The sequence below is a fragment of the Patagioenas fasciata genome, chromosome 1 (assembly GCF_037038585.1).
Source record: "Patagioenas fasciata isolate bPatFas1 chromosome 1, bPatFas1.hap1, whole genome shotgun sequence".
Classification (NCBI taxonomy): Eukaryota; Metazoa; Chordata; class Aves; order Columbiformes; family Columbidae; genus Patagioenas; species Patagioenas fasciata.
In genome coordinates, this window is record NC_092520.1 from 192,168,574 (window position 1) to 192,194,234 (window position 25,661).

Here is a 25,661-nt window from a genome sequence, read left to right on the forward strand (position 1 = left end):
AATTAATGAAAGGAAACCCCAGCACTTCAGAAGCACTGGATCTTTTGTTGCAAATAGAGGAATGAAACCAGAGATATCTTAAGACATTTCAGCAAGAAAAGTACAACATTCATAGGTACAAGGTAATTAAAAATAAAATTGTATCACTGAGATGATGAATCTTTTAAGTGCTTGTACTAACTGTTGGAACATTTGTTTATATGTCCATTCACTGCATGTGAATTTTGGGAAGTGTGCTTCTGTTGTAGACAACAGTGGACAGGAATCTAGGCATATATTTTCAAGAAAGTCATTAAAATAGCTTATTAAAGGATGCTGTTGTGTGAGCACAGATAAATAGAACTATTTGTGTAAGAGCTATTTCAGTATTACTTGTAAAATAGTAAAGTATTTCTTGCTCTGTTGTTTTCATTAAGTGGAGCAATTGCTTTTCTATGATATATACTAAATCATGAGGGTTTGCTTCTTTTTCCCATTTTTTTTAAATAGAATTCTTTACGAACCAGTTTACTTTGAAAATTCAATTTCTTCAGTTTCAGGAATGAAAGTCTAAATATGTTTATTATCACAGGCATCCTTGTCCTCCCTGTGGAAATCTGTAGATGCCATCATGAACTGGAATCCTTTTGTGTTTAACAATGCAATGGCAGACAAAAAGAAACAGTCTGCACCCCACTAGTTTTACAGTCAAAATACACTGAGACAATTAGAACTGCAGTTAATTGATACATACTTTGAAACAAAAAAAAAAATATCAGGAAGCAACGGGAGACTTGGGAAGAGGTGTTACTGGGAAGCCTATTCCTATTCAGTTCTGAGCTTTCACTAGTGTCATAATGGTGCCAATTTTCTAGACAAGGTTGCATTCTCCAGCCTGGAGAAAACTTCAATACATGAAATTAATTGGAATTTAAGAAAATCCACATGTTCTGGTATATACCAGATACCTAAAAAGGCATTTGTTATTTTTCTTGAAAAATCTTTAGCTCTTAGGGCTTAATTCTGATAATTCTATCTTCATGGACTGTAGTGGGATTATTCTTTATATATATATGTATATATATCCCTGTTTGGTTTGTTTGGTTTGTGTGTGTGCTTTTTTTTTCCTTGCTTTTTTATGTTTAATTCTCATTTTGGCTTTGCATCAGTATATTTTTTTTAGTTATATATTTCTTTTGACTTTCACTAAGATAAAAGTGAAAAAGAAAATGAAATGAAAATCAAAACTAAGTAAACAAAGGAGGGAAAAGACCTGAGGCTTAAATAGAATTTTATCACTAGTCATGTTTACCTCCTGTTCTGAGATATCCTGAATGTTTTCAAATATTTCCTTAATTCAGGTTTTCACTCAAAGGGCCTTAAGTGGTTTTGGGTACCCTGAAGCTAAAGCATCAGACATCCAGTGCTCTTAACCTCTTTAGCTTCAGTGTTCTGTGAAAAACTGAAAAGAAGCTGTCCTACCATGAATGACAGACAACCTTATTTTAAAACTTTTATAACTTTGAAGATGTTTGTCTTTAAAATGTTTTCATCCACTTATTTTCTTAGAGTAGATGATTGTTTTTTGAAGCTTCTGTGTTACAGGAAAACAGAAACAGCTTTTTCCAGAACATGGTAAGCATAAATATCTTGATATGAAAACAGCCAAAATAGTCAAACTGAGCCAAAATACGCCATTTGTTTCTTGACCGTAACTGAAATGAAAAATTATGTCTCAGCAACTGAATAAGGGGGAAGGAAAAGAAAAGCTTCTGACCTGTGTGATAGCATCTAATGTAACAGTTTAGCGATGACTTTGCACTCATCATTACTTCTAGAGTTTGCTTAATTCAAAAGTGCTTGTGATTTCATCCATTAGTGACCGTTTTTTCTGAGTGCACCTGTGTGGGACCTGATGTCTTATGTTCTTGTGGACTTCAATGGGACTTAAAGCCGTGTGGAATTTTGCAGAAATAAGGATTCTTCAGTTGTGATAAGACCTTATTTAACAGACTTCTGAGCTCTTGAGAGGTACTGCTTGAGCTCAATTTCCATAAAAGTGTCAGAACAGATATTCAGGACTATCAGAATTATGTGCTCTTACAGCCTTGGCAATGGAGTTGTTGCCATGTTCTCTAAAATACAGCACACCTGGGAAGCATGGTATCTGAAGACTCTTAAATAGTATCATATACTGAGGATGTTTGTTGTACTACAAAAGCATTTTGTCATATTGAAAAAAAAAAAGGTTTAAAAAAATAAGATACAGTCAACAGGGAGAAGCAAAAGCTACTGCACTTAAGCAAAAATGGTCAACTGCATAAATACATGAGGGTAAACAATGGGCTAAGTGGCAATTCCTAGGAAAAAAGACATGAATCACAAGCTGATTGCAAGTCGGCCATGTCATTCTGTTCTGAAAAAGAACAAATTACATAAATAACGTGTAAGATACATTTACATAAAATGACCTTTCTGCTCAAGAGCTCTGATAAACTGAAGTAATGTGTTTAGTTAACTTAAAAAAATCTTTAAAAAACAAAGGTCAGTTGGAGAGGTTCTGAAGGACATCAGCAAGAATGATGAAAAGCTTAGGAAACATGATCTCCAAAACCAGCTGGAAAGACCTGGGGTTATTTAGCCTGAAGTAAAGAGTATGTTTTTCTCATGTGGAGTCATGTGGTGTATAAAAAATAAAAACAAAGAAGAAATAATTGCTTCTGTGTATCCATGGTACATAAATGAATTAATAAGCTTAAATTCCAAAAGGAATTATTCATATTAGACAACAGGACAGACTTTCTGAGGAAAAAAAAATAATGTAGAGGCATGGAATAATTTTCCTGAAATCTGTGTTGCTGAATCGATATTTTTGGACCAGGTTAATAAAGTATAAAAGTTTAAGTAGCTGATCTGTCTCAGAGTAGATGGATGGATAGGATACCTTCTAAAGGTCATTTCAACTCTATTTTTCTGTGGTTCTACAAGATTTGGTTTGAAACTTTTACTTACTTTAACTTTATTCACTTCTTAAAGCTATATTTTCCTCAGACAGCAGTATTCTAAGCTGTTTACGTGAATACAAAGCAATTGCTAGCCAAGGATGGAAGTCTGTTCATATGCAGACTGTGAAATAAATATTTACGATTTGTTGCTTTTTTGTGGCTTGGTGTATGTTCATTGCATTTGATTGGATGTAGTTAATATATGCTTAAAAGCTGTCATTTAGGTCTATTCTACACAATCTTGCATGGTTGTTCATTGCCACATTTTCATGCTGCATTAGTTCTTTGTTCTTTTTTGTATGTTGACAGTGTCATTCAGTTTTCTGGTTTGTGTGTTTTAATGTTATTGGTTTGATTGTCATCTTTTAAATAACTGATAAAAATCTAAGAAGTGCTAAGTGGTTTCGAAAACAAATTTTAAAATTTAATTGATAATTTGATTACTGACAAAACGAGTAAACATTGTAAACAATGTTTTCTGATATATCATAATTACACATGCATTCGGCTGAATTGGCTAAAACTAGATGCTCAACCAAGCATCTAATTATTTTGAAAAATTGCAGTTGAATGCTGCATTTACACTGAATGTGGACAAGGGCTCCTCATACTGATTTCTGCATCTTTAACAAAGCAGTCAAGCATGAAGGAGCATAATAGCATACCAAGTTTCCAGCTTGCAACTCTTGCTAATACAAATAGAGAAGATCAATTTATTTGCATATCATTATTAATGTTGATGTAATTCATACCTGTAGAGAGGATTTCCAATAAGACATTTTCCAAGAAAAAGGGACATTTCTCTGAGAAGACATATTAGGAATAGTCATGTAGATCATGTTTGTCTCAGTCTCAGTGAACAGGAGTATTCTTTGATAGTTTCATGTAAATCTTTTGTGTGTTTCAGTTCACAGGACAACACTACAATTGATTAAACACTATATGTCTGAATATGTCTTCTCAGATGTGAAGCTATCTCAGGTACTTAGAGCAGTGAGGACTGCAGGAGTTTTAGCTTCTCTGTGGTTTAGACAGGTGGATTCTTCTACACCAGGTTAATTTATTTTTAAGAGTACAGACTACTGAAGAGGTCAGCAACATTACCGAAGAGATAATTACCAGAAAGTCTGTGGTGAGTTGGCCCTGGCTGGCAGCCAAGCCCTCACCCAGCCACTCACTCACTTTCTCCACCCTCAGCACGATGGGGAGAAAATAGAACAGGAGAAAGACAGCTTGTGGATCAAGATAAAGACACTTACCAATTACTGTGGCAGGCAGAACAGACTTGACTTGAGGACATTAATTTATTGCAAATTAATAGAAATATTTGGTTGCTTTTTTGGGTATTAAGAAACAAAAACCAGAACAAGAAAAAGCATTAAAACATTTAGCAAAAACACACTTGTTTTTACCAGGCTCACTTCATCAGACACCTCTCCTATCCTGTTGGTATCTCTGCAGATTACGCTCGGTGCCTTCAGTGGGACAAGGAACAGCAATGCTGGAGGGTTGCTTGTGTTTGCAGTCAGGACACAGTGGTTTCTGTTTGTTGCTGCTCCTTTGCTCTTTTCCTTCACAGGTATTCCAGGGGTTCTGTCCTATCAGGATTATTGACTCTGCCATGGTGCACCTCCTGCCCCTCTGACCTCACTGTTCTCTTGCTGTGTCCCTCTGATTCTCTGCTCCCTGTCCTTTCTTAAAAATGCTTTTAGAGAGGCAATACCCACCTCAGAGCTCAGCTTTGGCTTGCAGTGGGTCCAGAGCTATCTAGAACTGGCTTTGTCCAGCATAGGACAGGACAGGCCCTGAACATCTTTCACACAGTCCCCCCACTACAACTCCCCACTACCAAAACCTTGCCACACCAACACAGAATTTTTTATCCACATCGCCTTTTCAGACAGAAAATCCATATCCTGTCATCACTCTTTAAGAACTGAATAGAATCATAAGAAATTTGAAGCTCTGCATGCTCTCATCAGCTTTCATCATTCCTGTCTTCTCAGCCTGCCTCATGGTTTTTAATTTAAATAAATAATATATAAACTGCGTATTTTCCAGCTGTTAGTATTACTTATGTTACATTCAACGGAAATTGCTGTGCTTTGACAAAGATAATTTATCATTTGTATTGACATCCAGCTATAAATTTTTCTCAAGGTAAGAAAATGTTATTCTTTTTCATTAGGCTTTTTACTGTAGCAAGGAGCAGCTGCAGCAGAAACTAACACCAAATTGTCCTGAAGAGAGCAACAGTTGCTGACAGTAAGTGCTTTCAACCACTAGAAGGCAAGAGAAAGCCAGTGAGGTAATAAGGTCAGCCTGAGAGATGAAGTTTTAGCACAGCAGCAAATTAAGTGTTGCCAAGGTCGCAGTCCAATTCTTAGTGAGTCATCTGTCCATTTTCCTGTTGGTCTGACAGAAGCCAGTCTCCACATGGAAGAAAAAGTCAGGAGGGAAAGAAAGCCAGAAGGCATGAGCTGTGGTAGTCAAGATTAAAAAGAAAAGGATAATAATGAACAGTGTAGGTCATTACCTTCATTGGAGAAACATCCAATAACCACTCAGAGGATTCAAATATCCCACGGCTAATGTATTTGGCCAAATTATAGTAAAAATCACAAAGATAATTAAAAAAAAAAAAAAAAAAGGCAAAAAAACCAGACAGCAGTAGGGATTAAAGGTGATTACTTTGTACATCTCTTAAACTCTGAAAATGCCATCACTACCTGTTAACTGCTTTTTTCTCACCTCTCCTTCTTTATAGCCCTTTTATGAAACTCTTGTGATCAGAAGAAGAAAACAAGGAGATAACAGTTTCTGTGTTCTGTGGGCCAGTGCCTCTGACCTCTCTATAGAGGACGCTTTCTACAGAGTTTTCTTAGGATGGTGGTGCTGTCTTTTGGCACATCTCACAGGCGGAAAGATGCAGAGATGACAATCATGAAGTTCATAGGTAAGATGATAATAATACAACATTGATTGATTGGTAGTATGTTTACTAGCATAATCTTACTCTAAACTTAATAATCACTGAAATACAGAGTGATTTTCCATATGGTGTGCTTGCAAAACAAAGTATCTTAGAATCATATAATAGAATAACAGGTTGGAAGGAATCACAAGGATCATCTGGTTCAACCGTTCTTGGCAAAGCACAGCATAGACAAGATAGCCCAGCACCCTGTCCAGCTGGATCTTAAAAGTGTCCACACTGTTCAGAATATTAAAAATCTTCTTATATACATGTCAGGAATCAGATTGTTCTGGAAATGTTTATCAGGTGATACTGGTAAAATGAAAATTTTATCAGTATTGCCTCAAATGATAATGTATGACACACCTGCAGACTGGGTAACCCTTTGGGTTGTGACAGATGACTGGCTTGGCAAATGAGAGGAGAGCAGTTTATCTCAACTTCAGTAATGCTATCAACTCTATTTCTTAGCTTGTCTCTGAGCACAAGCTGATTAAGTACAGGATAAGTGGATAGTGCAGTAGACTAAAGACTGCCTGGAGAGCTGGACTCAAAGGGTTGCAATCATCAGAACAAAGTCCTTCTGGAGGAGAGTTGCTAGTGGTGTGCCCCAGGAGCTGGTAGGGCCAGTACATCACTGATAGCCTGGACAACAGAACAGAGTACACCCTCATTGGGTTTGATACAATGAAATACTGGAAGGAGCAGCCAATGGTTGTGCTACCTACCCTCAGAGAGACCTCAACAGGCTAGAGAAGTGGGCTGACAAGAATCTAGGAGACAAGCAATTTTTGAGCGATTTAATGGAAAGAACCTCATCTGTGATCTCTGAAGGACTGCCTCTCACCACTGGCTGAGAAAAGAGAAACCTGCATAGTTTAGACTCTTGTGCCTGAAGTTACGCTTTGTGAATGTGCACCTCTTAAGCAACCAGCTTGTAGAGTCCTAGCACGTAGAATCAATGTGACAGGAAGGATATTTTCCATCATATGACAACTGATTCTCAAGAAGTGGAACACAAAGCTGAAATGACATTAGTTTCCTCACCATTGTCACTGTCTTGCTCTTGAATAGCGCTACCTGGTGCTTGTCCAACCAGTGTTCTGACAGGTTGTCAAAAGGCTCCTTGGAAATAGCTTTCATATTATTTACTGCATCAAATCACCTGTCTTTACATTCCATTTCAGGCTTGACAAATTTGTCAGTTTCTCCAATCTTTTCACAGTTCATAAAGTCAACATTTCTGTGAAGCAACCTGTTCTGAGAGACCTGCAAGGAAACCCCTGGCGATTGCTTCAAGTGTGACTAATTTAGAAAAAAGTGTAAGATATTTTTAAATCTCAACAAAAGAACTCAGAAGGTAGCAGGCTGGCCTCATTAAAAATTATCTAACAACATCTGAGAGTTTGCCGTGCAGCAAAGGTTTATTTCAGAAAAATCTCAGTGGTCTAGGAAAACTCAGTGCTTCCCTTGAGGAAATATTTGGCTCATATCTATAAACTCTCATTGTGTGTTATAAAAATGATGAGCATACAACATGTGAGCACTTGGATGAGTAAAAATCCCCTCATTTTGCTGGCTGGATAAGTAACTTGAGGCCTTTATTCCTTATCCATTTGAAGTTTTATGCTTACTAGTTTTCACTATTTTTATTTTCCTATTGCAGAGAAGAGCAGAGTATTAAGTTGTTACAATACATATGACAGGAAAGGAAAAAAAAAAGTAGATTAGATCTTAATAGTTCTCTTCTGTTTCCTTTTCACACACATGACTTATGTTACTTCAGTGAAACTGATTTTTGCCATGTTTTAGCAGATCCCTCAAGTTAAAAGAAGCAAAACTACCTAAATTACTAGGGGGAAACAGACTTAAGAGGAAAAATAAAAATGTAAACTTATGAAACAACTTTGGCTCTATGGAGTTCTAAACTGGAATTAAGTTTCCTTCATATCATTGCCCTTCACCAAACAATATAGTCTATTCACAGTAGCATTGCATGATGCAAAGTAAAAATTTCAAGGGATTCAATTATTTTACTGTTTTGTGTACTGATTTAATCTCTTGCATGAAGTGGAGAGACTAGTTCAGCTCTTTGAAAACTTCGGTGGCTTTTTCTGAATAACAATAGCAGGTTCTGAACAAAGACAAAGTAGATTTGTTGCTTAGCAGAACAACATATATGGCATTGCTTCGGAGGACAGGAAGTGGTCTTTTGGTGCTGGCCAAAGCAGCAGGACTCTTTCAATTGTTGGCAGAGGTATGACCTCAAGATTACTTGACTGCATGGGCAGAGATGTGTAATTGATATTCACAAAATCGCAAAAGTGCTTGGAGGATTTATGTCACAAACAGGACTAGAAATGTGACTTTCAGTGTTTTATACAATTGCTCCTGTCTCACAGTCTCAGCACTAACCAGCATGCTTGGCTCTGCTGTGGCAGTTAACGTGTCAGAGAGCCCAGGGTAAGAACAAAACCTTTTTTGTTCTTGCTACATGCATGCAAACATTACTTGAGGTAATTTGATTTGTGCTGCCACACCTGACATTTTCTCTGCCAGCAGAGAGAACTACCAAATTTGACAAATCTTGCTCAAAACACTTTTCTGGAAATCAATTTGACTGTTTCACCTGACAAGTCTGTAAATTCCCAAAAGCTGATGTTCTGTCCTCAAGATGAAAAATGCTTCACAATATGAGGATGTTTTTTGACTTTCTTTGGGTCCAAGGCATTTGTCCTAGCCTGCAATTTGTGAAGCAGTTTATTCACAAAGCCTTCAGAAATTTCTTTTGCTTTGAGACAGTGTTCACTCAAAAATTAAATCATCTGAAAAAAAGCCACGGGAGATGATCATGGCTGGTTTTGGCCAACAAGAGCCATAGTGTTCTTCTCTTTATTTTCTGTTACCAATAAGAAGTGTTTGGAAGTGCCCTACAATAAGGTTCCTCAGCTTGAGGTCATGATCTGTGCACTCAAAATATCCTCCAGAGGCTGGGCATAACAGAACAGGTCTGCATGGTTGTAACTGCATGGGAATGATTTTGTCTAGTCCAGCTGTGTTCCTTGCACACTCTTTTTTTTGCTATCTTTACACCAGCAGAGTGTCCCTGGACAGGAGAAATTCCCTGTTGCTGTATGTTATCACAGCTTAGTTACTGTGGAGCCTGTTAATAGCTACAGGTTGTCATCTCCATATACTCCAGCTTTGCCTGTGTAAGGTGCTGTTTTACTGAATGGTGGAAGGGTCGGTTGAACCAATTCAAGAGTGCTCTGTGATCATGACATAGTGAGTCAGAGGATTTTCTTGAAGAATGGCAGAGCTATAAGCAATGTCAGAAAATATGTGACAAAAGTAATGGTTGCACTTCAGACATTTTGTGTCTCACTTCTGTGCTGTGTTCTGCAGGTTTTTGCAGTGAAAATGCAGCAGATTCCCTTGCCAGGGCATTGTTAGCTGTAACTTGAGGCAGAAGAGCAATGTGTGAGATCAATAACGAATATGTAAATGTAGCATTAGATTAATCCAATGTAAGGACATGATGTAAAATTGAATCAATATGAACCTGTCTCTAGAGAATAGACACGGTGTTTGAGACTGTAACATACATAGGAATCCACAGGAGCTGTTGTCACATTATATGACTATCATAGCATATATTTTTATATGTTTATTTTATGAATATCTAAAATTATATATATATATATTTTGTGCAATCCTAATGCTCGGCACAAACTACTAGCTCTTTATGCAGCTTGTAGTGCTGTTTCTGAGTGTTGGAACACAACTGCCTACACTAGCAAGCTTTTAGCTTTTTAGCTAGTGTCTCGGGCATGATTTTTTCTTGTGCCATGAGTAACTCACTTGGAATACTTGGACATGATGCTAGAATTGGAAAGTTCCAGTGAGGGCTGCCAATAGACAGTTTGCCTGCAACTACCCGATTTCCCAGGATAACAGTGATTACTAGTGTAGAAACTGGCTTTTCTGTGCCAGCTGGTTTCAAGACCCAGGAACACTCTCAATAAATTTAATTTACTACCGTAACTCTCAGGTGTCTCGTCTTTCTTTTCCTTCAGTTTTACTTGATTTCCATAAAACTCCCTCTGATCTCCTACAACCCAGAGTTACTGAGACTGCATTCAGAAAAATTAAGTTGGGTCTTCCATGCTTAGGAATCTGATTGAAAGGCCCATTAAGAAAATAAGTTAAGGTTTCCTTATTGCTTCAAGTTGCCATAAATGTTATATCTCAGATGTTTAAACTTTTCTCTGCAACTACCTAGGTGTAGGAATTTAATATTTTTGCCCTTCATGAATCACCAGAAGCCATACACTGAAGCTTTAGAAATAAAATTGTCAATGGACTTTCCTGTAAATGCAATATGCAACAAAACATCATAAAGTGCAAGAAGTGCATAAAATTAACTGCAGAAGTGCTTAAAGGCATACAGTAATTCATATACTACATTATTTTAAACTCTGCTGTCATAAATGCATAGATTTAATATTGCTGACATAACCAATCCTTGTGAAATCAATAGGAAATCTCATAATGACTGCTATTAAGGACAAACATTGGTAATTTCAACAGCATCAACTATTTTTTGGAAAAAAATCCATAGTCAGATGGAGCAGACTTAGCAAAAAAATCAGAAATTTTCATGACTGTAAAATAAAAAAAAAAAAAGAGGATCAGCTCTCTCAAAAAAAAGTAGTGACTTTGGCTTCTCTTTTTCAGTAAGAGAAAAAACTATCCCCTCAGAATTTTACCCCAAGTTTTTAAAATGTAATTTGTGGATTCTCATGTTGTAAAATTCTGATTTGCCTCAAGGGAAAACATCAGGATTTTGTTAAAGAGCAGAGGTAAGTTATTATAAGCCTTTCTGACTGGACTAGTGTTTTTGTTTTGTTTTGATTTTTTGCTATACCAGATTTCCTGATGGAAAAGTAATTGGCATGTGTTCAGAGAGATGTGGATCCAGCTCACAACATCCAAAATTAAAGCTAGCAGTTGAAAGAAGAACCTATCCTTTATCTGTTTGCTTTTTAGCTGCGTTAAATAATACCCAGAGACTAAACTAAGACCAATGAGTAATTATTTGGGCCCAAACAGCTTCCCTTGAGTTCTGGTGAACTATGCTCAAAACCAGATTTCTGTTTCTATGATCCTAGTAAGCCAGGAGCCAGGTAAACTTTTCTGATGAGTAAAAGTAACTTGACGTTATCCAAATTTACACAGCAAATCTGCTACTCTAGCACTTGAACTGTTTTGTGAGTACTAAGGCTGCTCTAATAATATTCTTTCACCATTGGTGGTACTCTTGTAGTCACAGTAGCATAAAGATAAATGAAGTATAAGATAAACAGAGAGTAGAAATGGTCAGATAGTTGAAAAAACCTGACAAAGCTGGAGAAAAGAATATTCTTCCACATGTTATTCCATTATTGAGCAAGTATTGACATGTCTCTGCCACCGACTGGATAAAAGTTGGGAGAAGGAGTAGAGAATGAAGGAAACCTGATAAACAGAAAAATCTTGCTATATAGCTTGAACTATTTTGAATATTTGTCAGGTGTAGATTTCCTCTACCACAATTATTTGCAACATTTCAGTGCTATATGGTTGTCAAGTGAATCTGTTAATACTGATTGGGCCACTCGTTTGATAAACACCTTTGAGAAAGTCTCAGTAATACTTCTGAGAAAACTGTGATGGGCTGATGATCCATCCCTGTACTTATCAATTACCTAACAATCTTTCCATTTCCATTCATGGATTCAGTGAAGAATAATAATCAGGGTTTTTTTTGATAAAATAAATAACTTGATTCAACCAGTCGAAAAATTGGCCATTTTTTTTTTTTTTAAATCTGTCAGGAACATTTGATTGTAAAACTTACTAGTGATGACAATTGCACATCCTGACTACAGGGTATACAAAGAAATAGCTTGGAGTAGCTTTGAAATAAAGCAGTGACAGCAAAACCACCAGTTACTTCAAACATAAAGCTTAGTTATTTATTAATTGTATTATAGAACAGAAAGCAAGGGACTACAATCAGAAGGCAAGATTAAAATATTATCTGTACTTTTAGGGTTTTATTAATTTTGAATTTAACTAACACTAATCATGGATGAAACAGACATAATGGGTAATGCTGTTGCATCAAGAGGGAAATGTGAAATATGTGGTTTGTGTACTTTCTACCTACCTGTGAACCAGTTGGCATCGTAATCCAAGTACTATTTTTTATGATATCAGGATCAATACTGAAAAAGGGAGAAATAATAAGCAGCTTTAATTCTTCCCATAAAGTCAGAACACCATCTACCAAATAATAAATAGGCTCAACCATTGCTCTGTTTTCTGGAATGCTACTTATCCACAAGGACCTATTTAATTATTTCTTTAGTTTTATGGGTCTGTCTACAGTCATTTACTTTTCCTTCACAGTCGGTTACCCAAGGTAATTCTAACTCTAATGAGACTGGGATGTTTTGCTACAGAAGTAGGAAGACAGCTTAGTGGCCCTGCTGAGAACATTTTTCTCTTGCTGGCAATGAAAACCACTTCTGCTGAGGCTCCTGAGTCCCTTTGTGAAATAGCCTTAGTGCCCTGATGAGCCTCACCTGGGGCACTCACCCTGCCCATGGATCCCCATTTTACCTCAAGCCTGGATCTCTAGTCTTTGCCTTACCCATCTCTCTCCAGCCCTGTTCACTGCTGTCCCCAAGCTGTTGGTTAGATTTCCTGGACTGACATTAGACATAGCTTATTACCTCAGCTTTGCCTGGTCTGTTCACTGTGGGTGGAACCCGTTGTGATGGACATCCCTGCCCTGCTCACCCTGCTCAGATGCTGTGGGTCTGTGCGCTGCTGGTGAGGACACTGATGCTGTGGTTAACCTCAGCTGTGGTTTGCCCACCCTGTGGAACAGCCTGCCTCTTGCTGCTCCTCAGCAATAGTTTCAGCAAGGAACAGGATTTAGTCTTGGGGACCTTTGTTAATTCAGCGGCTATTCCAGGCTTGTGAAGCTAATTCAACAGGTTACATGGCAGACCTGCTCATGCCCCCAGACAGCTGGGTTGCCAGTAAACTGTTCAGCCACATCATGAGGGCTGAGGGATCTGGACTAGAACACCTCCCAAATCCTGCTTCTGCCATTTCATTTCAAGATGAAAACTGCTGAATTCTGTTCCAATGGCTTATTATTTCTGAGATTTATCGTTACAAAATTCTTTGTCTTAACTACCAAATGCTTAAAAAAAAAGCATCCATATTAAGTCAGCACCCACTAATCTCAGTGATAAATAACTGTTGTTTCAATGGGAACATAAACTAAAGTTTTGTGTGCTTTTGAAGACTTTATCTGTACTAGCAGTCACGTAAACTGGTAGTTTAAATGATCAGCCAGATGGTGGTGGTAGCACAGACTGGATTGAAACAGAGTTTTCTGAATAATCTGCCTTGGATCTGGAGATCCTTAATTTGGATGAGATAAATGCAAGGGTGAATGTGTATGCGTATCCCATAACTACAGTGTCTATGTGCAATAATTTCATGACAAATGAAAAAAATTGCTCATCATAAAAACTAAGCATGGAGTCATCCTTCAACAGACTTATTTTTGAAAGATAAACAGACTAAGCTAATGGAAGCAGCAAGCAGATTTTAAGACAGGTGCTATATTGCATTTCTTTGTTGAAGGGTGAGAACAAATATGTAAATTTTGCACACTATCCTTTTGTTTTGATTATATTTTTGCATCACAGCCCTTTCAGTTTAAATATCTCGACATCACTTCCATCTCAGCATTACTCCTGTTTGCTATTACCTTAAATAACCTCCTTTGAGACAATGAACTGAAAAGTTCTGAAGTGAATCAATGATCCTAGCCAGGCTGTATGGGAACATGATTAATCATAACTAATAATTATATTTTAAGAGACGTAGCTCTCAGACTAGGGGCTGGAAATGTTGCATGGTACTAATGTTTATTGTTGCTTTGTTTCTTAATTACCTCTGAAAAAAATAGGCAAATCTTTCTTGTCAGGAAGCTCTCTCATCATAAATGTATTGCACATAGGGGTCCACTTCACACAAAACGTGAGAATACAAAATTAGCATTTTAGACTCCATTCTTTAAGCATTTTATTATAGTATCTGCCTATTACACCTTAAAATATTGCAGCTTCCATTTGGAGAAGTAGTAGTAGCACATAGGAAGAAAATATGTAAAATCTTCTATCATCTAGCTTATGAGGGCTAGCTAAACCTTTAAATGTTACTTAAACATATCTTTTTATGACCTTATTGGATTTTTACTGTTATATTTCAGTACATTACCAATAATGCTGTTGGCCATGTATGTATGAGCAAATGATGTGTTTTTTTCCTTTGTCTTGTTCCTTATTCTTTTCTACGAGTTTCAGTAGTCAGCCTAAAATTCTCAGTCCAAATTTTCAAAGACATCATCTTAAAAGAAGGCTGCATTAGATTATTGGGGGTTTTTTGTTGAAAGAAAAAGAAACACTGACTCTGAACCCTATAGCATTGACTGAAAGCATCTTGAAAAATCAAATCACTGCAGTCCATTCCTTTCTTCTTTGGTTGTTAGAAAGAATAAACAAAATGGATGCACAAGTATTTCACAGTCTGAAGAGGCAGAAAGGGTATTTGAACAAGGAGAATGATTCAGCCTTACCCTAATCCAATTCACAAGTTTCAATTTCCTAAAACTGTATTTTCCATTTCCTATTTCTGTTGTTCCTTAAATATCCTTCCCAATCGATCTCATCCTAGCACTATGGGGATGAGGATGGCTAGCCAGAAAGATTAGATTGTTTAAATTTTTATTGTTGTATGTCAGTGTGGAATAATTACTGAGAGGGCAGATGATTGAAACTAAATCCCAGGGATACTTTTACTGAGAATAAAGCTACATCCACATCTTCAGCATATAAGGCAGCTGCACAGAGGGGAAGAAATCTACTCTGTATGACTTCACCCCCCCACACACCTGGCCTGCATTCTAAATTCGTAGTGCTTGAGGAAGCTCAGTGCAGTATCAATTAAAAGATACACGGGGGATGGAGTGATATGAGGGTATCATGGCTGGGCCCTGTTGTAATAAGGGACAGGTATAATAACCAGATGGTATAGCTGCTGCCAGTTTTGAAGACAAGATACAGCTGCTGTCATTTAAAAAGGATAAATGGTCATTTCCATCCAAAATGCTAGTTACTGAGCCAGAAATTTGTCTGATGGATCAACTTTGCTCATTATAATCTCATTATAATACCAAAACACACCTCCATCTCAAAGGATACCCGTCTCCAGCCTACCTTCAAGCATGTGTAATGAGGTTTTTACCTTAAAAATAAAAATGAGGATTTCTAAACCAATCAATAACAAAGGTATATATGACTAGAGTCACTCAAGTTCCACCTAAGCAAATAAAATAGTATAAAATACCCTAACAATACAGGAAGGGAGGTGGGGGAGAGAAAGATACCATCATGGAGAAGTCAAGGGAACAGCATGCTAGGATTTCTGGGACCAGTTGACAGGCTGAGACTATTTTCCCCAACCTCAGGAGGATGCTCTTGGGTAAGATTTGTGCATTTAGTTATACCAAGTTTTATACTTAGACTTAATGTTTGTATTTGTAATCATATTAATAGTGCTATATAGTTATCTTAGAATTTTTATATATATGGTACCAATACTTACTTGTTGCAACTAACATCTTATTTCAGCTAAAGTGTGGTTTTGCAAACAGTGTATTTATCAACAGCATCTAAAAGAGCTTGCACCTGTTGCTTTAATAAACCTCATTATTCGAGAATCTAGGTGTGAGAATTTCTCATGGAATGTGCCCAGACCGATAGTATAATGTGCGTAGACCTATAGTGCTATTCGTGCATCTGTGCAGTGTGTATATTATGCTATTTGAGCATCTGTGCAGTGTGAAGATTCAATGATCATGACTGGCCTACACTATTTGTGAATCTAATTGTGCGAATTCAATGTTAGTGCACCCAGACCTATATTATATATTATGCTGTTCTTACATCTGTGCTCCCCACTGACGTTGAGTATATTAGACTCATAGTCCTGACTTGAGGTTATTTGCATCACTCAGAAGTTCAACCTAGTCGCCTTGCATGGGGCTTAACTTCTGCTAAATTAATTATCTTAATGCAACAGGCAGCATAACTTTTCCTTTAGTAATGTTAGAAGTTATTTTATTCAAAATAATTACTCAGAAGAGGAGAAAATGTTGAAAATGTCCATAATTTTAAATGTTCTGTCATTAAACAGTTATGATTGCCCAACATGGATATCTGAGTACAAGAGAAATATCAACAAACTGGAGAGAATCCAGTGGAGGGCCACTGTCATCTTTATGGGCCTGGAGCATATAATGTAGGGAGATTGCAAAGCTGAATTTGTTTAGGTTAAGGGGGTTTTCCCCTGCTGAAATGAGATTAGAGAAGATAGAGCTAGACTATTCTTGGAGGTGTACAAAAAAGTCTTCACAGTGAGAGCAGTTAGGCACAGGAATAGGTTGCTTAGAGAGGTTGTGGAATCTCAAGCAGTGAAGTTCTCGAGCAACCTGCTACTGCCTTGGAAGTCAGCTCCATGCCAGGGAGCAGCATGAGCAGGCTGCTCTGCAAGAGCTGTCTAATCATGCATAGATGGGCTTAATAAAGCCCAGGCTGACCTGGAATTGAATCTGGCAAGAGATGTGGAGGACAAAAAGAAAGGATTACGCAAGTACATAAACAGCAAAAGGAAGACTAGGGGAAACCTGGATCCAATGCTGAAAAGTGAAGAGGAACTGCTGACAAAGGGCATGGAAAAGATCAAGATACTCAGTGCCGCCTTTGCTTCAGTCTTTACTGGTAAGACCAGCCTTCAGGAATCACAAACACTTGAGACCAGATGAAAGTCTGGAGCAAGGAAGAATTAACCTTGATGGTGAAAGACCATGTTAGGGAGAACTTAAACTGAAAATACAGAAATCCATGCAGCCTCATGGATTGCAGCCAGAAGTCCTGAGTCACTAGAAGCATGAGAACATAAAGCATAAGATGGTGATCAGGAGTAATCAAAGGGAAGTCATACTTAACCAACCTGATAGCATTATACAATGAGGTGACTAGGTTGGTGAATAAGGGGAGAGTAGTGGGTTTTATCTGCGTTGACTTTGGTAAGGCTTTTGATACTGTCTTTCATAACTTCCTCATAGATTAGCAGAGAAAATATGGATTACATAAGTGGACACTGAATTGTAGTAAAAACTAGCCAAACAGCCAGGGCCATAGGGTTGTGATCAGTGGCACCAACTCCATTTGGAGGAAGGTCACTAGTGGTATACCTCAGGGGCTGATACTGAGGCAAATATTATTAAACTTCTTCATTAATGACTTGGATGATGGGACAGATTAAGCAAGTTTGAATATGACATGAAACTGGGACGAATGACTGATATAACAGATAATTGTGCTGCTGTTCAGAGGGATCTGAGCTTGCTGGAGAGTTCGGTTGAGAGATACCTCATAAAATTCAACAACAGGAAGTTCCAAGACCTGCATCCCTTGCAGACAGGAGACACAGTTCCACAAAACCCTAATGAGGAGAGGAGAGCAGGTCCGGTAATGGTAACCGGGTTCATTGAGTGATCACCAGAGAAGTTTGTAGTGACAAAAAATGTTTGAAGTCAATCTAGAAAGTCAAGCAAATAAGGCCAAGATCAAGAAGATACAAGGCCATGTACAGCATGCATACATTATAGCTCAAGCAATGATGAAAAACAGGGTTTGAGGTTAAATGCAGCTTGTAAGCCATTGCATATGGAGTGCCTGGTTAGAAAATCTAGATGAGGCTTCTCACTTCTCTTTTTCACAACTTAGTTGTCTTCACAGAGGTCTGAACCAGGGTTTCACAGCTGTTTTATATCATAACTGACTTTGACATGGGCAAGGATCCTTGGGCAAAGAGGTTACTGAGAATGACAGTTACAGAGTGGTCAGGGTAATAGATTATGTATTTTTTATATAGTACATTCACAGTCTGTCCTTGTTGATGATGGTTTAGTTGCTGGAAGATCAGAAGGTGAAAAACAACATGCCATTTATGAGTGGTAGATTATCCTCAATTCTGGGAAGCTGAATCTGGGGTCTCACAGATAAACCTCATAGACAATATACATGAAAAGACCGAGGCCATGTGACCCATTTCCTGCTATCTTCAACACAAGTTAAATTAGAGCTAAAGCATTTCTGACAGTGGCTTCATTGACCACCTTAAAACCTCCAGTCACAAAGACACCTGAGGTTACAATTGCAGTACTTCATCATCTTTATTGTTGTGAAGTGTTTCCTTACTGTATACCCTAAATGTCTCTTGCTGCAACTGAAACCCATTGTTTCTGTCCACTGCAGAAATGGAAAACAAATTACTTCCTTTCTCTTCTCAACAGTGTTTTATGTGTTTAAAGACTGCAAGTATGTCCATTCCACTTATTTATCTATTTATTTATTTATTTTTAGTTATTTTTAATCTATGCAAACCTATGTCCTTCAGACTTTTTGCACATGTGACAGATTTCTATATATTCTCATTAGTATCCTCTCATCTCTTTGTCTGGTCTGCAACATTTTTTGAAATGCAGCGCTAAAACCAGAACATCACACTATGGCTGAATTATTTTCATGACTGAAAAAAGTAGAAGGCTGAGTTCACATATTTTGGGAGTTATACTTCTTTTTACTTGAAAAAGAAGTGCTAGAAATTGACAGAGAAGTAGCAGAAGCTTTTAAAAAATACATTCATACTAATGGAGTCAGAAAAAATCAGCCACTCAGCATGAACCAGTGTTCCTGTAGTGAGTGTTCTTCCTAAAATAGATATGTTTTCTATTTCTTGCTTTCTCATACATGTATATGTGCACATACCATTAATCTCTGTTGTATTTGGAGTTAGAATTCATCACATTCTCTTCAGGAACATTTATAATGTAAGTATACACAGCAGGTATTCAGTTATGATCAAAGGAAAACACAAGAATTATTCATCTGATTTATTTTAAGATACCTTCTCTAACATGAGACATACCACAATCTAGAATTCCCATTTTTCACCACTGATTATAAAATGAGTCTAAAATACTAGCCTACTTATACAAAGTAAAGGAATTTACACATGATCAGATTCATCCCATCTCCTATGCTTCTGATTATTTTCAGTACACCAGTAACTAACAATAATACTTGTCCATAAAGGCCAAGGTAATCAATAAGCTTCTTTTCCCTAAAGGCAGCGTTTGTTTGACTGTCGAGGGTTAAGATTGTGGGGTGACAATCAAACCCTGGCAGATGTATTGTTAACCTCCTCTCCCCGCCACTTCCCCCTTTTGCCCCTCCCTCTCCCCCCTTCCCACTCAGGACAGGCGATCGGGAGGAAAAGAAGGACAGAGAGAAGAGAGTTGGAAAAGTTAAAGATGTTTTACTAATGCTACTAATAAGAATAGAGAAAATAATACAAAATATACAAAACCAATCTTGTAAGTCTCAGCAACTGCAGAGCCAGCACCCAAAGTCCTGGATTAGACTCTGTAGCCAATCGGAGCTGGATTCAGTCTCTCACTAGGCCTCAGTTCGCAGGGACGACCAGCAAGGTCCTCTCCTAATGTCAGCCATGAGGAAAAAAGGGAAGGAAAAGGAAAGGAAAAGGGACGAGATCCTCATTATCTCCCACTTTTATATGAAGTATTCACGTGAATGGAATGTTATACACCATTGGTCAATCTCTCTGTCATCAGTTTTCTCGTTGCCCCTCTCACGAGATGTCCATCCGTGCTTATCAATAAGTTTGCATTCCATTGCTAGGTTTAACCAAAACATGTGTTGGGTTCTCCAGGAAAATGCAGCTAACATGAAGGCTTTAGCTGACAGGCAAATTCACTAAAAGAGAAACTTGTTTTTAACAAAACCAGGACATTGACATACAGACCATTTAATAACCGTGCTGCAATGCTGTTACTAGATACTATTTATTTTGAATAGCTTATGTAAGCTAATATTATTACTGCTGTCCCAGGCCTCTTTCTCACATGTACAATTCAAAAGATTTTATGTATACTGATTAATAGTTACCTATTGACACTGTAGTATATTTCATGCATCCAAAAATACATAGGCCAAATTCTCTTTTCATCTATATATTGCACAACACTATTCAGTTCTATGCCTTCTCCATAAAATATAAATAAGCAGTTCTAAAAGGATGAAACAGTGTTCTGCTTTAAACCCTTTCTCCCTGGTACTAGAAATGTCCGAATAATTAGCGAAACATGTCTTTGAACTTAGATTAGATATTTCATGCTTCTTTATCAGACAAGGAGTTATGTTTTGAAATGATAGACAGCTTTTCCGTTCACGTTTCATTCTCTGTAATTGCCATTCCAAAATGAAGAGGCTTCAAATCAATATCTTGCATCCTCTCACCCTCGGCATGGTTGGTGCTGGTTTGCCAGCTGGCTGCCTTTCTCAGTAGTTTTGTCAATATCTTTCCTACCAAGTCTGTTAACAACCAACAGACTCTAAGCAGCACAAAGTCAGAGGGGCTAATATTCTCTCTTGCATTCAGTAACAACATGTACCTTACCATCTAGTACAACTGAAAGGCATGAAAGCTGATCTATAAAGCATGGGCTGTCAATAAAATACTGTCACCTAATACTTACTAGGTTGTAAGAGCCCAAGTGTCTAAAAAAATCACTCTGCATGGGGGCTTTTTTTTTCTTCAAATGTAATATCATTTCTATGTTTTTAATTTAATCTTCTTGAGTAACTACTGTATTTCATCATTTAACTCAGAAATTGGATGCCCCAGGGCATGACTTTATCATGCGCTAATAAAATGAAGAGAAACAGACCTTTAAAAATAATTGCCAAAGAAGAGTCTGTCAGCAAGCATTAGACTCAGCTATGGCACTGGCTTGAAAAGGTTATCTTGCTCTAGAATACATTAAACATTTATTAGCTTCACCTCAGGTAAACATGCAGTTGTTTACATATCTGCAAATTTGTATAGACAGACTTGTAAATGAATTTAGAAAGGAGCACCACATTCAAAAATGTATACATTCCTTATCTATGGTGTGAAAAATAAATGAGGTCTTTCCATTAGCAATTGGCCAGGGGTAGAAAAGTAGGATATTTGGGGAGCAGGACCCATTTCCTTAATCTCTCTAATAAAATGTGCTAGTATTCATTTGACTTTTTCTGTTTTCCTTCTACCTCAAAATCATCCCCTCCACAATCAGTACAGGTTGCCTTGGGGGAACAGTATATGAAAGTAAAATGAATTCTAGCTCTATTTTTAAAATCTTGCTGAAACCATGTGACATTCAAAGGGTTTTCTTTCGCACTCAGGATAGGTTTTTGGTGGAATGTAGACATGTTGCTGGATGTTGCAACACAGTTATTGAGAAAGCTTATTCCCCAGAACTCCTCACTTAATTTGGTGTCAACATTTTGAATGTCAGAGTTCCTCAGAGTTTCTCAGAGTTCTTCAGGTCTGTGTACTCAGACTCCTAGGCACAGAAGCAGTCCAATCTGGGGAAACCAGGCCCAGCTCATGGCCAGAATCTCTGGATTAACTAGTGGGCAGAGAACTTCAGAGCACAGCAAATGGACAAAAAAGTGAAAATGGAAGAAATGAATGCTCAAATGCAGGATAAGAAACGTGGGTTCCAGCCTTAGTTCTCACGACTATTTCAATCTTCTGCATATTGTAAATGAACAAGTAGTTACGAAATTTGAGACAGCATCAGTATTTAAAGTTGTTTTTGGACCTTGAAACAAATTCCTCCATGCTGTTTTCCAGTGCTTGACTCAGTTTTATCTGCTCTATCACTTCTCCCTGTGACATTATTTACTTAGTGTTTCCTCAGCACTTTTATTTCTAGCTATCTTTAATAATAGATATCTTTCAGAAACTATGTTTTATTATTCTTGCCTGTCTGCTGCAGTAATTCAGATTCTTCTGTTTTGTTCCTTGCAACAGCACACAAGCTGTGTGAGCTTTTTACTGCCCTCACCAAATTTTCCAAGTAGATCAGCTTTCATTCTATCAATGATTGTGTTCTTAGCGCCCTTTTCCTATAAGCCCTACCATTTTCCTCCTCTTGCAGTCTTTCTCTTTCCTGTGTCTTTGATTACCTGATTTTCCTTTCCCTTTGCACTGAAATCAGGCATGGGAACTTCAAGCTATTTTTCAACTTTCTTCAGTAATTTAGCAATTGAAAATTTGTCTTATCTGCGTATTTTCCCAGCTACATGCAAAGATTTCATCAGTTGAAAGAATTAATCCTTGAATGAATTTCCCCAGTGCTAAGACATCCCCAGATTTTCACATGATTGAACCACCTTGTCATCTTGTCATTTGCATGACCTTGCCCATCGTTTTCCAGAAAAAACCTCCTTTGCCTGCACTTCTGTAAGCCTCTTCTGCAGATCTGTGTAATCCTCCATGCACCCTTCCTGTGAGATGCTGGCGTCATTCATTGCAGTATAAATGACAGTCAGGACACCTGTTGTAGTTACCTTTCTCTTCAGCCTGTTCTTATACCACATACATACTCAGTCATGGCAAGCAACAAGTATTTTTAGAAACATTACCGTGACAGGCTGGAAAACTACTTCTAAATACGAAGCTTCACTCATGTAGATATGCTTCTGGCAAGTGTCAGTGTTCTTCCTGATCTCCTATCCAGGTTTCTTTCTGTCTATAGATCTCCAATAGTAAATCTTTTTGGTTCTGTACCTTTTTGAGTGATTTTTTTTACCATTTTTTAATTTACCTTTTCCAAAGATTAGTATAACTGTCATTTAGTATTGACAGCCTGACAGTCAGCTGTGGTGTATTGCAAGAGGCTTCATGCACATTCTCAGCTTTCAAGAAATAGTCCCCTTCTGCAAAATTTCTAAGCTTCGATCTGGAACAAGTCACCAATACCGTCAGCTGCAACCAAACAAATCACCAGGAAGGAGACAAGAATAATTTTTTCATCCCCAGGGATCAAAGCCCAGGTTCTTGTTCTTACTGACAGTCATTTCATTTGAGCAGTTTAATATCTTTAAGGAATGTCCAAATTTGTATGAATAATAAAATAATTAAAAATATTAATAATATTTTACCTCTACATATGCATATATATCTTCTAAGTATTGTGTTATTCTTTAAATAAAAAAAAAAACAACAACCCTGAAAGGTAGCTAAAGCTTGCAAGGATCTATTGAAAACAAATAGAAAAGCTATTTTTTAATATATTTATCAGTTTTAACATTAAGGCACGTAGTGAAAATGTCTCAGTGTTCACCAGATGCCATAGGTTTACTTCTTCTAGACATTCTGTAATAATGATCAATTTATCTGTTTGCTGCAAAAGAGTAGACTCCACATCACATTATAAATGTACATGATCTGATAAGGTGACAAAATCCTTCTGTATTCAGATGCTTGTCATGTTTATGGTCTAAAAGTTGTGTAGCATGTAAACACTTGTAAAGCCTGCTTCTGTCCTTTAATCTGTAATCTATTACTGATTGGTGCCTGCATCACTTGGGTACAAATAAACAGTGCAACTTCATAGAAAGTACTAGTTCCGTAATATTATAATAAGTAAAGTCTCTTCTGCTAAAGCAGTTAAAAGTGGCATTGTTCTAATTGCATAACACTTTAGCCATTGAAAAGACGTACGAAGTTTTCTCAGCTTCCTCTGACTGCTGTAGAGAAGGACTACCACTGGGGAGTCTTTCTGTTCATATTTGTTAATACATGGGTATACCATATCCATTGAAACCACATTAAGACCTCTCATTACTCAGCAAGTATAAGCTGAAGTTGATATCGCTTTGTTCATGTCAGTTATATCTCCTTTAAACTGTTGTGAATATGACCTGTGGTAGGATTTGGAGTCAAACTCTGCAGGATTTTAGTTTGTTACAGTGATTTACCCCATGCACAGATAATTTGAGCAAATTAATGGTTTTGAAATTATACTTTGAGCAAAACCTATTAATATATGCATTTACCCTGTGCTTATCAGCGTGGTATGTCTACTCCTTGCATAATGAGCAGGAAATAAAAGAAAAAGGAAAGAACTGATCAAAGAAGCTTTCAGCTTCAGCAGCCTTCATGCACAGTGTTGTCTGTCTGTCTGTTTTGCTCTCATTGTCCCAAGTCAACAGACAAACTCTTACTGAGTGTGATTTTTCTGTGAATGGGAAGAATATATGAAATATGGTGCATGCCAGTTCTGCATTGTATAGTATTATACTCCTTTGACATGCCTCAGACAAACTAAATGGAAATTAAACTTCTGTAGCTCAGGGCAGGTAGAATTTCAGAAAAGAGGAGCCACCTCTTGATTATGTGAGGCTTGAAATATGCATGAGCATTTTTTTTAGAATCTTCAGTCTTCTGGAATTAACATAGTGAGTATTTTAGTAGGTACATCAGGTTAAAAGAGTAAGAAAAGATTTTCAACCCTTGGTATAGTGTCTCACAGCAGTAAGCCTCTTACACATAATGTGCAAGTAGGCACAGAAGGGAACAACAATGCTCTAGCCAGTGGGTTTTACAGTTCCGGAACATTTAAAAACACCCTCTTTTTGCAAACTCTCATACCAAGCATTCAAAGCCTCAGTTTTTGTTCCTTTTCTTCCTCAGTGTTACCATAGCCATGACTCTGTGACGCACTAAAAATCAAACTGGGAACTTCCAGCTGTGTGATCATGAATCAATACAACTTGATCTTAACTTTCTGCTGTAACAACTCTAAATACTATGTAGATGAGGCACAGAAAGCAATACCTAACATACATTGCCCAGTGGGTAACGAGAAAACGTAACAGAAAAATACACTGTTCACAGTAGGTGTTATCATCTTTGCAGAACTGTGTTGACTAGTGCATTCGTGCCAATAACATGACAAACATTTCACATTTCATAGTTAAGAAGCAGGTTTGTGACATGGCTGTCACGTACGGAAAAGTACTTTATCTGCTGCCATCCTGTTTGCCAGCAAATTTCATCATGACAATGCGAATGATTTGACAGAGGGACTGGCATAAAAATAGCATCGTGGTCTCTCTGAGATGGTTTTGGAAAACACTGTCTGAGATAATTTCAAAAAATCTTTCATCTTACAAATTGCATCTTTAATCTTCCAGTATAAATGTAAATATGTCTCAGATAGTGTTAGTCCTATTTGAGAGGATATTCCGTATAAAACAGGTTTGAGAAAATGTAAGAAGCTTGTTCTATGTTTGGCAGTTAGAACCAAGTACCTTGAACTACCGCTACACACATCTTGCATACAGAAATGCAAAACACTTGAAAAAGATATTTCTGGATTTTCCTAAGAGCTAGAAACTACTGTATGTTACCTGGAAGATTTAGAGTCAGAATAAATTAATTTTCTTTAATAGACAGTCAATAGATTTGTATTATACTTTGCACTTCTACAAATACTGAAGTGAACTAAAGGGGAAATTAAGAGCTAAATTTTGCCTGACTTACATTTCTGGAAGCAAGTATTTTAGCCTTTGTCCAAAATGACTGTATAAAAGGAGGTACAAAAAAAGTAATTAAGGTCCACCTTTAACAAAAAAAAATTATGTCAT